Consider the following 12,832-nt stretch of genomic DNA (forward strand, 5'->3'; position numbering starts at 1 on the left):
TTTGTGGGCAACCTGACTGGCTGCTCTTAGCATTTTCTCCGTCATTTCAACCCTAATGAATCTGGTGATTATGTGCCTTGGGGTTGGTCTTCTTGAGGAATATCTTTGTGGTGTTCTCTGTATTACCTAGAGTTGAATATTGTCCTGCCTTACTAGGTTGGGAAAGTTTTCCTGAATAATCTCCTGAAGAGTATTTTCCAACTTGGATTCATTCTCTTCATCACATTCAGGTACAACTTTCAAACGTAGATTAGGTCTTTTCACATAGTCCCATATTTCTTGGAGACTTTGCTCATTCCTTTTTATCCTTTTTTCTCTAATCTTGACTTCTCATTTTATTTCATTAAGTTGGTCTTCGACCTCTGATATCCTTTCTTCTGCTTGATCAATTCGACTGTTAAAACTTGTGCATACTTCATGAAGTTCTCATGTTGTGTTTTTCAGCTCCATTAATTCACTTATATTCCTCTCTAAATTGTCTATTCTTGTTAGCATTTCATCAAACCTTTTTTCAAAGTTCTTAGTTTCTTTGCATTGGGTTAGAACAAGTTCTTTTAATTCACAGAAGTTTCTTATCATCCACCTTCTGAAGCCTACTTCTGTTAAAGGAACGCACTCGTTCTCCTTCAGGCCTTGTTCCGTTGCTGATGAGGAACTGTGATCCCCTGTAGAGGGAGAGGCATTCTGATTTTGGGTATTCTCAGCCTTTTTACACTGGTTTCTTCCCATCATTGTAAATATATCCACCGTCGTCTTTGTGATTACCGACTTTCAAATTAGATCTCTGAGTGGACGTCCAACTTGTTGATTCCCAGCGCCGAAATCTGAGCAATCCACTGCGCTGGCCAAAACAGTGGTGTTAAGATTGATGGTGCTTTTCTGCCGCTCACTCTGCACCAAGAACTGCCACGCCAACCACAAGAGTTGCGCTGGCGACCCGTGGGGCTCCTCCGCTGGGAATCTCCTGGTCCGTGAGCAACAAAAATTTGTCTGAAAGTGTGGTGTCCTCTTGTTCTCTGCACTTTCACTGGGAGCTACAATCCCGAGCTGCTAGTGATCAGCCATCTTGGATCTCTCTCCTTGAGTGTCTCCTTGAGACACTGTCTCAAACAAACAAACAAACAAACAAAACCAGAGATGGAGTTTTGCCATGTTTCCCAGGCCAGTCTCGAACTCCTGAGCTCCAGTGATCTGCCTTCTTTGGCCTCCCAAAGTGATGGGATTCTAGGTGTGAGCCATGGCACCCAGCCCATTTTCTATTTTCTCACCACTGCTTCCAACTCCCTTCAATTCTATCTAAGGCAGATTCATCACTTTGACGTGGTAAAACTCAGGGCAGCCCTGTTTCAAGCCCCATTCACATGTCAGGTTCACGGTGCTTCACCTCCTCTTCCCAGCACAACTGGGGCACTCACCCTGCTTGCTGGGAGAATGAGGAGATTGGGGAGTGGGCATGGTCTAGTTCAGTGATACCTCCTGCCTCTTCTCTTTTCAAGGCCTCGCTTCCTAGCTGCCGTGGAGCGGACAGGAGGAATGGAAGGACAAGGAAGAAGGCAGCAGAGGTCTCTTAATGTAGCTGGCTAGAGGTCCAAGGTGAGGAGGCCCCAGATCCGGTTGGACTTGGTTCCATCTATTGCTGCTGGCCTCTGAGGATAGGGTGGACTCTGCACAGATGGTGGCCCCTCTATGATGAAGCCCTGCTCAGAAAAACCAGCCTAGTCTTCCCTGCCCCACTAGGAAATCCAGTTTCCAATCCCCAGAGAGAGGGCCCCACTGTTTGCTTCGGAGGCCATCTGGACGGTGTGTGAGCCCTGCCCTTCCTCTGAGCTTTGTGCTTCTTCCTATGGAGACCTTGAGGCTTTTCTGCACCTTCCAAGGGTTATGGGAGATGGCCTGGGGGTGCCTCCTTCTTGTTCTTCGACTCAGACAAGGATTTTGAACACGGCCAGCATGGGCTGTGCTAGCGGCTAGACAGACTGCCTTCAGCAATCACGGCACTGTCAATACTTGATTCCATTTCTAAGACTGTTTCCCAGGCTGTTCTCAAACTCCTAAATCTGGGCCACAAGCATAAAAGAAGCTGTGTGTAATTAGTTTGCTTCTTTCCATAGACCTGTTTGTTGAAACGGAGTCTTCTGCTGGCAAATCCACATAGAAGAAGAGGTGGGTACAAAGGGCCCAGATGGAAAACCTGAAGGAAAAAAACAAACTCTTTTTTGGTCTGATTTGGGTAAAAATGATATTCTGAAGCAGAATATCAGTTGCAAAGAGATCATTATCTATACTCCTTAAGTAAATATTAAGGGGCAGCCATTCTTTTCATCTTGCTATATATAATTTTCACAAACTATATACCTCTGGGGATATTGACAAAGACATTTTCAACAGAACAATAATCAATGAGAACTATAGTTTGTAGCTTTTGAAGCAAAATAAAATGAGACCTATCAAGACACACCAAATCATTTACATCCCTTTTAAAATCAGTAAGAAGGAGAGTACATCCAGGACAATGGCAAACTAGGGGCCTCAAAACACATGTTTTTGGCCAGGTGCGATGGCTCATGCCTGTAATCCCTGCACTTTGGGAGGCTGAGTGGGCAGATTACCTGAGATCAGGAGTTCCAGGCCAGCCTGGGCAACATGGTGAAACCCTGTCTTTACTAAAAATACAAAAATTAGCCAGGCATGGTGGCAGGTGCCTATAGTCACAGCTGCTTGGGAGTCTGAGGCAGGAGAATCACTTGAACCCAGGAGGCGGAGGTTGCAGTGCGCTGAGATCGCACCACTGCACTCCAGCCTGGGCGACAGAGTGACACTACATCTCAATAAAAGAAAAAGAAAAAGAAATCTGGTTGTTTAAAAGAGTCAGGGACTTCCCCCTTCTCTCTCTCTTCTCCTACTTTCTCCATGTGGCACGCCCGTTCCCCTTAGCCTTCTGCCATGACTGTAAGCCTCCTGAGGGGCTCATCAGAAGCAGATGCTGGCACCAGGTTTTCTATACAGCCTGCAGAACCATGAGCCAATTAAACCTCTTTTCTTGAACTCCCGACCTCAGGTGATCCACCCACCTTGGCCTCCAAAGTGCTTGGATTACAGGTGTGAGCCACCACGCCCGGCCTAAACCTCTTTTCTTTATAAATTACCCAGCCTTCATAAATTTCTCATGGCTTACTTCCGCCTTTTACCCAGTCACTTCCTCAGAGAGGCCTTCCCTGACCACAGCTCTTACTCTGTACTTCATTTCTCTTATTTGTTTATTTATTTATTGAGACAGAGTTCCACTCTGTCACCCAGGCTGGAGTGTGATGGTTCAATCATAGCTCACTGCAGTCTCGAACTCCTCAGCTCAAACAATCCTCCTGCCTCAGCCTCCCCAGCAACTGGGACCACAGGTATGAACTACCACACCCAACCAATTTTTTTTTTTTTTGAAACGGAGTCTCACTCTGTTTCCTGGGCTGGAGTGCAGTGGTGATCTCGCCTCACTGCAACCTCCGTCTCCCAGGTTCAAGCAATTCTCCTGCCTCAGCCTCCCGAGTAGCTGGGATTACAGGCACCTACCACTATGCCCAGCTGATTTTTTGTATTTTTAGTAGAGACAGGGTTTCACCATGTTGGCCAGGCTGGTCTAGAACTCCTGACCTCGTGCTTCACCTACTCAGCCTCCCAAAGTGCTGGGATTACAGGTGTGAGCCACCATGCTCGGCCCCAACCAGTTTTTAAAATTTTATGTACAGATAGGTTCTTTTTTTTTTGAGACGGAGTTTCACTCTTGTTACCCAGGCTGGAGTGCAATGGCACGATCTTGGCTCACCGCGACCTCTGCTCCTGGGTTCAAGCAATTCTCCTGCCTCAGCCTCCCGAGTAGCTGGGACTACAGGTGCGCACCACCATGCCCTGCTAATTTTTGTATTTTTACTAGAGACGGGGTTTCACCTTGTTGACCAGGATGGTCTCGATCTCTTGACCTCGTGATCCACCTGCCTCGGCCTCCCAAAGTGCTGGGATTATAGGCGTGAGCCACTGCACCCGGCCCAGATAGGTTCTTACTACGTTGGCCAGGCTGGTCTCGAACTCCTGGCCTCAAGCGATCCTCCTGCCTCAGCTTCCCAAAGTGCTGGGATTATAGGTGTGAGCCATGAGGCCTGCCACATTTTTCTTCATATCATGGATTATTATCTGTTTAATTGATTCTCCACTGTCTGTTCTAGGAGCTTACCTCAATGAGGGCAGGACTGCTATATTCTGTTCATCACTATGTCCACGGCCCCAACAGTGCCTGGTGTTGGAGAAATAATCATCAAAAATAAGGGCCGGGCGCGGTGGTTCACACCTGCAATCCTAGCACTTTGGTGGGCCGAGGCGGGTGGATCACAAGGTCAGGAGATGGAGACCATCTTGGCTAACATGGTGAAACCCCGTCTCTACTAAAAATACAAAAAATTAGCCCAGCATAGTGGTGCATGCCTGTAATCCCAGGTACTCAGGAGGCTGAGGCAGGAGAATCACTTGAACCCAGGAGGTGGAGGTTGCAGTGAGCTGAGATGGCACCACTGCACTCCAGTCTGGACAACAGAGCAAGACTCTGTCAAGTCTCCTGCCACTCCGGAGAACTACCCCACAAAGGTACCTTCAGCACAAGTTAGTATTATTGTGACTGTTTTTTAATATGGAACACTTCACGAATTTACACGTCATCTTTGCACAGGGGTCATGCTGCTTTTCTCTGTATCATTCCAGTTTTAGTGTATCTTCTGCAGAAGCAGGCACAGCACAGGTTATTAATATTGCAGGCTGACTAGAGTGCAATGTGCCCGTTGATTTTCACCACTTCCTCTCTGGGCACTGGTGGCCAGGGTAGTTTTCCTGCTAGAATCTCATTCTCCGCCTTTCCTGTGCTGATGTCCCGTGTTACTCTGTGAGCCTCACTGGCCAGGTAGGGAACCCTGGATAGGGAACCTTGCTGTGCTGGAGCTGGCCAGGTGCCCCTCCTCTGTGTCTCTACTTGCCCCGTGTGTTTTCTATCACTCATTTACACACCGGTTTATAGTACTTAGCCCAGGAGTCAGTATATAGTAAACTCTTAGGAAATGTGAACTGAATTAACTCACAAGCAAAACCTTTGAGTTCGTGTCATATTTCTTTTAGATTGCACTTGTTACCACAATACCGGGCTGTAGTGTAGACCTCCCTTGCTATCAAACTTATTCTTCCAAAAGGAGAATACATGGGAAGGTGTAAGGACTTCCCGTGTGCCAGGAAATGGTTGGCTCTAATCTTAGAAAATGAACTAGGGGCCAGGCACGTGGCTCATGCCTGTAATCCCAACACTACGGGAGGCCAAGGTGGGCGGATCACCTGAGGTCAGGAGCTCAAGATCAGCTGGCCGACATGGCGAAACCCCATCTCCGCTAAAAATACAAAAATTGGCCAGGCATGGGGGCGCATGCCTGTAATCCCAGCGACTCGGGAGGCTGAGACAGGAGAATTGTTTGAACCAAGGAGGTGGAGGTTGCAGTGAGCCGAGATGGCACCACTGCACTCCAGCCTGGGCAACAGAGCAAGACTCTGTCTCAAAAGAAAGAAAATGAACTTGGGTTCTTCGGCCATTATTAGAGCCTTAGGAGAACAAGAAATATGGCAGTCGTATCCAGAGACCAAAGAAATATTGTCAAACACGTCTGCTAGGGCCTGTCTGACACTTCAGCTGCCTGAAAGAACCGCTGCCACAGCCCAAAGGGACCTCGATCGGCCGTCCAACCAGACTCAGTCTTCCAAGTCAGCTACACCTGCTGATCACACCGTCCAGGAGATAGTACATTCTGTACAGAGGAAATACCAGCAAGCTCACTTAGTACTGAATCCTTGCCTAGGGCGCCCTTAATCGGCTACTCTTTTATTAAACGACAGAGTCATAAAGTTTTTTTTCTTTTTACCAAAATGGCATTATTTTTGCCTTTGTGTTACTGTGCAAATGCTCTAAGAAATAGATATGTCTGTTGAGCCTGTTACAAGGACAAATATTGCAGTTTTAGGAAGCAGGGGCATTGTTAGAACTGTTAGAAACAAAGAAAAACAAAACACTGGCTGAAGAGAAGCGTAAAACTATCTCACCTTTAGAAAGCCCCACATTGCAGACGTACAAATACAAAATCACTAAAGAAAACAGGCACCCGTGGGTTGCTTGGATCTGGTGAGCGGCGCTGGTGCAGCGTGGTCCACAGCCTTCAACATGGGCTTCAACTAACACTGTTCAGGCCGCACAGAAGGGCTTCTCCACATCACTTGCCCTATGTCTTCAGCATCAAAGATGCCAGTGTCTGGATGCTCTCGATTTGTGGATTCTTCAGAGGCAAGCACTGACTTAAGATGTGGGAAGATTTTGAGCAGCCCAGGTGCTTGGTAATAAAAAGGACTAATTAATTAGCGTGTTGATTCCTACTCTCAGAGAACAGAAATACAATTGATTTTTGCATAACAAAACACATTTCCCCACTTTTTCTTTTTCCTTTTTTTTTTTTGAGACAGAGTCTCGTTCTGTCACCTAGGCTGGAGTGCAATGGCGTAATCTCGGCTCACTGCAACCTCTGCCTCCCGGGATCATGCAGTTCTCCTGCCTCAGCCAAATAGCTGGGATTACAGGCACCTGCCACCACACCTGGCTAATTTTTGTATTTTTAGTAGAGACAGGGTTTCACCATGTTGGCCAGGCTGGTCTCAAACTCCTGACCTCAGATGATCCGCCCCCTCAGCCTCCCAAAGTGCTGGGATTACAGGTGTGAGTCACCGCAGGCCACATTTTCCCACTGTATTGATTGTCCGATTCCTAATTCTGGAGATTCTCCCAAATCAGTGCAATATTTGCAACCGTTGTAAAGAATGTTTCGCAGCTGTGCCTGGTAGCTCACACCTGTAATCCCAGCACTTTGGGAGGCCAAGGCACGAGGACTGCTTGAGCCCAGGGGCTCAAGACCAGCCCGGGCAACATGCTGAGACTGTCTCTACCAAAATTTAAAATGTTAAATTAAATTAAAATATGTTTTGCAATAGTAAAAACCTCACATTGCTCCTAGATTTAGATAAATTGGATCTAGGCATAGCATGTATGAAATGTAATGTCATTTCTTTATGTTGGCGACTAGATGGACACTGAACACCAAAACTGTGGAGAGTTTTGTTTTCTATAAAAAACGCTTTTACAGGCGTACCTTGATTTCTTGCACTGGACTTTATTGCACTTTGCAGATACTGCATTTTTACCAACTGAGGGTTTATAGCAACCCTCCATCAAGTAAGTCTATTGGCCTCATGCTTCCAACAGCAAGTGCTCACTTCACGTCTGTGTCACGCTTTGCTAATTCTTGCAATATTTCAAACTTCTTCTTTCTTTTTGAGACAGAGTCTTGCTCTGTCGCCCGGGCTGGAGTGCAGTGGCATGATCTTGGCTCACTGCAACCTCCGCATCCTGGGTTCAAAGGATTCTTCAGCCTCAGCCTTCCAAGTAAATGGGATTACAGGTATGGGCCACCTGTAGTATTTTTGTATTTTTAGTAGAGACGGGGTTTCACCATGTTGACCAGGCTAGTCTCAAACTCTTGACCTCAAGTGATCCACCTGCCTTGGTCTCCTAAAGTGCTAGGATTACAGGCATGAGCCACTGTGCCCGGCCACCAGATTTTTTCATTATTATTATATTTGTGATGGTAATCTGTGATCAGTAATCTCTGATGTTCCTATTGAAATTTGGAGGGGCACCAGGAACCATGCCCATATAGGATGGCAACTTGATAAATATTGTAGTCAGACTGCTGAAGTGAAAGGAAGAGTCATGCATCTCTTGCTTTCAATCAAAAGCTAGAAATGCTTAAGCTAAGTGAAGAAGGCGTGTAGAAACCTGAAACGGGCCTATAGCTAGGCCTCTTGCACCGGTTAACCAAGCTATGAATGCAAAGGAAAAGTTTTTGAAGGAAATTAAAAGTGCCACTCCATGGAACACATAAATGATAAGACAGTGAAACATGTCTGGGCATGGCAGCTTGGCTGGGTGCAGTGGCTCACACCTGTAATCTGGGAGGCCAAGGTGGGCAGGCAGGTTACTAGAGGTCAGGAGTTTGAGACCAGCCTGGACAACATAGCAAAACCCCGTTTCTACTAAAAATACAAAAAAATTAGCTAGGCATGGTGGTGTGTGCCTATAATCCCAGCTACCCTGGAGGCCGAGGCACAAGTATTGCTTGACCTGGGAAGTGGAGGTTTCGGTGAGACCTGGTCTCAAAAAACAAAACAAAACAAAGTGAAGCAGCCTTATTGCTGTTACAAAGAGAGTTCTAGTGGTCTGGATAGAAGATCAAACCAGATACAATATTCCCTGAAGCCGCAGCCTGATCTGCAGCAAGGCTGTAACTCTCTTCAATTCCATGAAGGCTAAGAGGGGTGAGGAAGCTGCAGAAAGAAATTAGAAGCTAGCAGAGGTTGGTTCATAAAGACTAGGGAAAGAAGCCATCTCCGTAACGTAGAAGTGCAAGGTAAAACGCAAGTGTGGCTGTAGAAGCTGTAGCCTGTTATCCAGATCTAGCCACGGCCATTGAAAAACAGCCTTACATTGGAAGATGCCATCTGGGACTTTTTTTTTTTTTTTTTTTTTTGAGATGGTGCCTTGCTCTGTTGCCCAGGCTGGAGTGCAGTGGTACGATCTCGGCTCACCACAACCTCCGCCTCCCAGATTTAAGCAATTCTCCTGCCTCAGCCTCCCAAGTAGCTGAGATTACAGGTGCCCACCATCATGCCCAGCTAATTTTTGTATTTTTAGTAGAGATGGAGTTTCACCATATTGGTCAAGCTGGTCTCGAATTCCATGAGCTGCCTGCCTCGGCCTCCCACAGTGCCAGGATTATAGGCATGAACTACCATGCCCAGCCCCATCTATGACTTCTATAGCTAGACAGGAGTTAATGCCTGGCTTCAAAGCTTCAAAGGACAGGCTGACTCTCTTGTTAGGGGCTGATGCAGCTGGTGACTCTAAGTTGAAGTCAGTGCTCATTTACCCTTCCAAAAATCCTATGGCACGTAAGAATCATGCTAAAGCTACTCTGCCTTTGCTCTAGAAGTGGAATGACAAAGCCTGGATGATAGCATATCTCATTTAGAGAATGATTTGCTGAATATTTTAAGCCCACTGTTGAGGCTTACTGGTAAGAAGAAAAGACTCTTTTCAAAATATTACTGCTCACTGACAGTGCACCTGGTCACCCAAAAGCTCTGATGGAGATGTACAAGAAGATTAATGTCTTCATGACTGTTAACACAACGTTTATTCTGCAGCCCATGGATCAAGAAGCAATATTACATTTCAAGTCTTACTATTCAAGCAATATGTTTTGTAAGGCTATAGCTGCCATAGGCAGTAATTTCTCTGATGGATCTAGGCAAGTCAAAAAACTTCTGGAAAGGATCCCTCATTTTATTGTCCTGAAGAACATTCATGATTCTTGGCTGGAGGTCAAAATATCGACATTAACAGGAGTTTGCAAGAAGTTGGTTCCAACCTTTGTGGATGACTTCGAGGCATTTAAGACTTCAGCAGAGGAAATCACCACAGATGTGCTGTAAATAGCAAGAGAAGCAGAATTAGAAGTGGAGCCTGGGATGGGTGCAGTGGGTCATGCCTATAATCCCAGCACTTTGGGAGGCTGAGGTGGGCTGATCACCTGAGGTCAGGAGTTCGAGATCAGCCTGACTGACATGGAGAAACCCCATCTCTACTAAAAATACAACAATTAGCTGGGTGTGGTGGTGCATGCCTGTAATCCTAGCTACTCAAGAGGTTGAGGCAGGAGGAGAATTGCTTGAACCCATGAGGTGGAGGTTGTGGTGAGCCAAGATCACGCCCGAGCACTCCAAGAGCAAAACTCCATCTAAAAAAAAAAAAAGTGGAGCCTAAAGATGTGACTGAAGTGCTGCAGCCTCATGATCAAAATTTTATGGATGAGAAGTTGCTTCTTATAAAGGCACAAAGAAGGTTTCTTGACATGGAATCTACTCCTGGTGAAGATCCTATGAACATCGCTGAAATGGAAACAGCCCCCACTGCTGCTCTGAAAAGCCATCTTTGCATTGTTCCTCGTCTGGCTCCATGCCTCCTCCTCCATTGTGGAATCCGGCAGCTTTATCGCCAGAGTTCCCGAACTCTCGCTGTGTTTTTAATCCCGAGTGCTCTCATGTCAGACGCAGCCAGAGACACCAGCTCTGATGTCACCATCAAGGACTTAAAGGAGAGGAAGGGAGCTGTGGAGGAGGCGGAAACGGAAGAGACGCCCTTGCTAACGGGAACGCTAATGAGGAAAATGGGAGCGGGAGGCTGACAATGAGGTAGATGAACAAGAGGAAGAAGGTGATGATGAGGAAGAGGATGGAGATGAAGACGAGAAAGCGGAGTCTGCTACTGGCAAGTGGGCAGCTGAAGGTGATGAGGGTGATGATGTTGATACCAAGAAGCAGAAGATTGATGAGGACCCCTAGATGGCAAAAAAGGAACTAAAAAAAAAAAAATGCCTGGGATCTATTCACCCTCCACTTGCCGTCTCAGAATCTAAATGGGGTCACCTTCGAGTAGAGAAGCCGCCCACAGGTGACACACACTCTCCACCACCCAAAACAAACCACGAGAATTTGCAACAGGGGAGGAAAACAGAACCAAAACTTCCGAGGCCCAGCTTTTTCCCTTAAAAGAACTTTAAATGCAGCCATAAAAAAGAATGAGTTCATGTCCTCTGCAGGGACATAGATGAAGATGGACACCATCATTCTCAGCAAACTAACACAGGAACAGAAAACCAAACACCGCATGTTCTCACTCATTAGTGGGAAGTGAACGATGAGAACACAAGGACACAGGGAGGGGAACATCACACACCAGGGCCTGTTATGGGGTGGGGGGCAAGGGGAGGGAGAGCATTAGGACAAATACCTAATGCATGCAGGGCTTAAGACCTAGAAGAGAGGTTGATGGGTGCAGCAAAGCACCATGGCACATGTATACCTATGTAACAAACCTGTACGTTCTGCACATGTATCCCAGAACTTAAAGTAGAATTTTAAAAATGACTAAACTTGTTATAGGAATATTACTATGATTATTATTACAAATTCACCTTCATCAAAAAATACCTTAAACAGGAAACTTGTATTTTTTATTTATATTTTATATTTTTGTACATATTGATAGGGTCAGCCCTTTTTTTTTTTTTTTTCTTTTAGATGGAGTTTCTCTCTTGTCACACAGGCTGGAGTGCCGTGGTGTGATCTCGGCTCACTGCAATCTCTGCCTCCTGGGTTCAAGCAATCCTCCTGCCTCAGCCTCCCGAGTAGCTGGGATTACAGGTGTGAGCCACCATGCCCTGCCTAGGGTCAGCCATTTTTAATGATCTTGGATGACCAAACCAACCTTGGGAGCGTTCTCTGTCCTACTTCTGACTTGACCTGTGGTGTGATGATGTTCATTATAACCTCAAAGGAGAAAGAAACACCTCCCAGGTTGAAGTGATTCTCCTGCCTCAGCCTCCCAAGTAGCTGGGACTACAGGTGCCCAGCACCACCCCCAGCTAATTTTTGTATTTTTAGTAGAGATGGGATTTTGCTATGTTGGCCAGGCTTATCTCTAACTCCTGACCTCAGGTGATCCACCTGCCTCAGCCTCCCAAAGTGCTGGGATTATAGGCTTGAGCCACCACACCTGGTCATCTTATTTTAATAATATGTCATAGTTACCCCAAACTTCATCAACCACCACCTCGATCAGTTATCGAGGCAAGACCCTCCACCGGCAAAATGATCACGGCTCACTGAAGGCTCAGATGATTGTTAGCAGTTTTTAGCAATAAAGTATTTTTTTATTTTGTTTGTTTGTATTATTATTATTTTGAGATGGAGTCTCACTCTGTAGCCCAGGCTGGAGTGCAGTGGCATGATCTCAGCTCGCTGCAACCTCTGCCTCCCGGATTCAAATGATTCTCCTGCCTCAGACTCCCAAGTAGCTTGGATTACAGGCAAGCATCACCATGCATGACTAATTTTTCTATTTTTAGTAGAGATGGGGTTTCACCATGTTGTTCAGGCTGGTCTCAAACTCCTGACCTCAAGTGATCCACCTGCCTTGGCCTCCCAAAGCGCAGTGATTATAGGCATGAGCCACCAAGCCCGGCCATAAACTGTTTTTAAATTTACATGTACATTGGTATTGTAGACATAATGTTACTGCATACAAAAGAAAACATTATAGCGGCCAGAAACGGTGGCTCACACCTGTAATCTCAGCACTTTGGGAGGACAAGGCGGGTGGATCACCTGAGTCAGGAGTTCGAGACCAGCCTGGCCAACATGGTGAAACCCCGTCTCTACTAAAAATACCACAATTAGCTGGGCATGGTGGTGCACGCCTATAATCCCAGGTACTCGGGAGGCTGAGGCAAGAGAATCACTTGAACCCAGGAGGCGGAGGTTGTAGTGAGCCAAGATTGCACCACTGCATTCAGGCCTGGGCAACAGGCGTAAGACTCCATCTCAAAAAAAAAAAAAAAGAAAAAAGGAAGGAAGGAAGGAATGAGGGAGGGAGGGAAGGAAGGAAGGAAACATTATAGTGTAAACATAGCTTGTGTAAAAAAATTTCTCTTACTTTGCTGCAATAGTCACATTATTGCAGTGGTTTAGAATCAAACCCACAATATCTCCAAGGTATGCTTTTAAAATATTTAGTTACATTTTCTCAGTATTATTTAAGTAATTTTGACTTAAAATTTGACATATAACTTTTATATGCTAAGACATATGTGTG

General features: G+C 46.0%; 1 non-coding gene and 1 pseudogene across 1 annotated transcript; one reads left to right on the forward strand and one right to left on the reverse strand.

Annotated features, from left to right (window-relative positions):
- Positions 1-4,666: 4,666 nt before the first annotated feature.
- Positions 4,667-4,769, reverse strand: LOC135271776 (U6 spliceosomal RNA). Its single transcript, XR_010339903.1, has one exon. It is a non-coding gene; the product is annotated as a U6 spliceosomal RNA (small nuclear RNA).
- Positions 4,770-10,220: 5,451 nt separating this feature from the next.
- On the forward strand, positions 10,221-10,767 carry LOC105718087 (prothymosin alpha-like; annotated as a pseudogene).
- Positions 10,768-12,832: the final 2,065 nt, after the last annotated feature.

The sequence above is a fragment of the Aotus nancymaae genome, unplaced genomic scaffold (assembly GCF_030222135.1).
Source record: "Aotus nancymaae isolate 86718 unplaced genomic scaffold, 86718_ANA_hifiasm-v0.15.2.pri h1tg000089l, whole genome shotgun sequence".
Lineage (NCBI taxonomy): Eukaryota > Metazoa > Chordata > Mammalia > Primates > Aotidae > Aotus > Aotus nancymaae.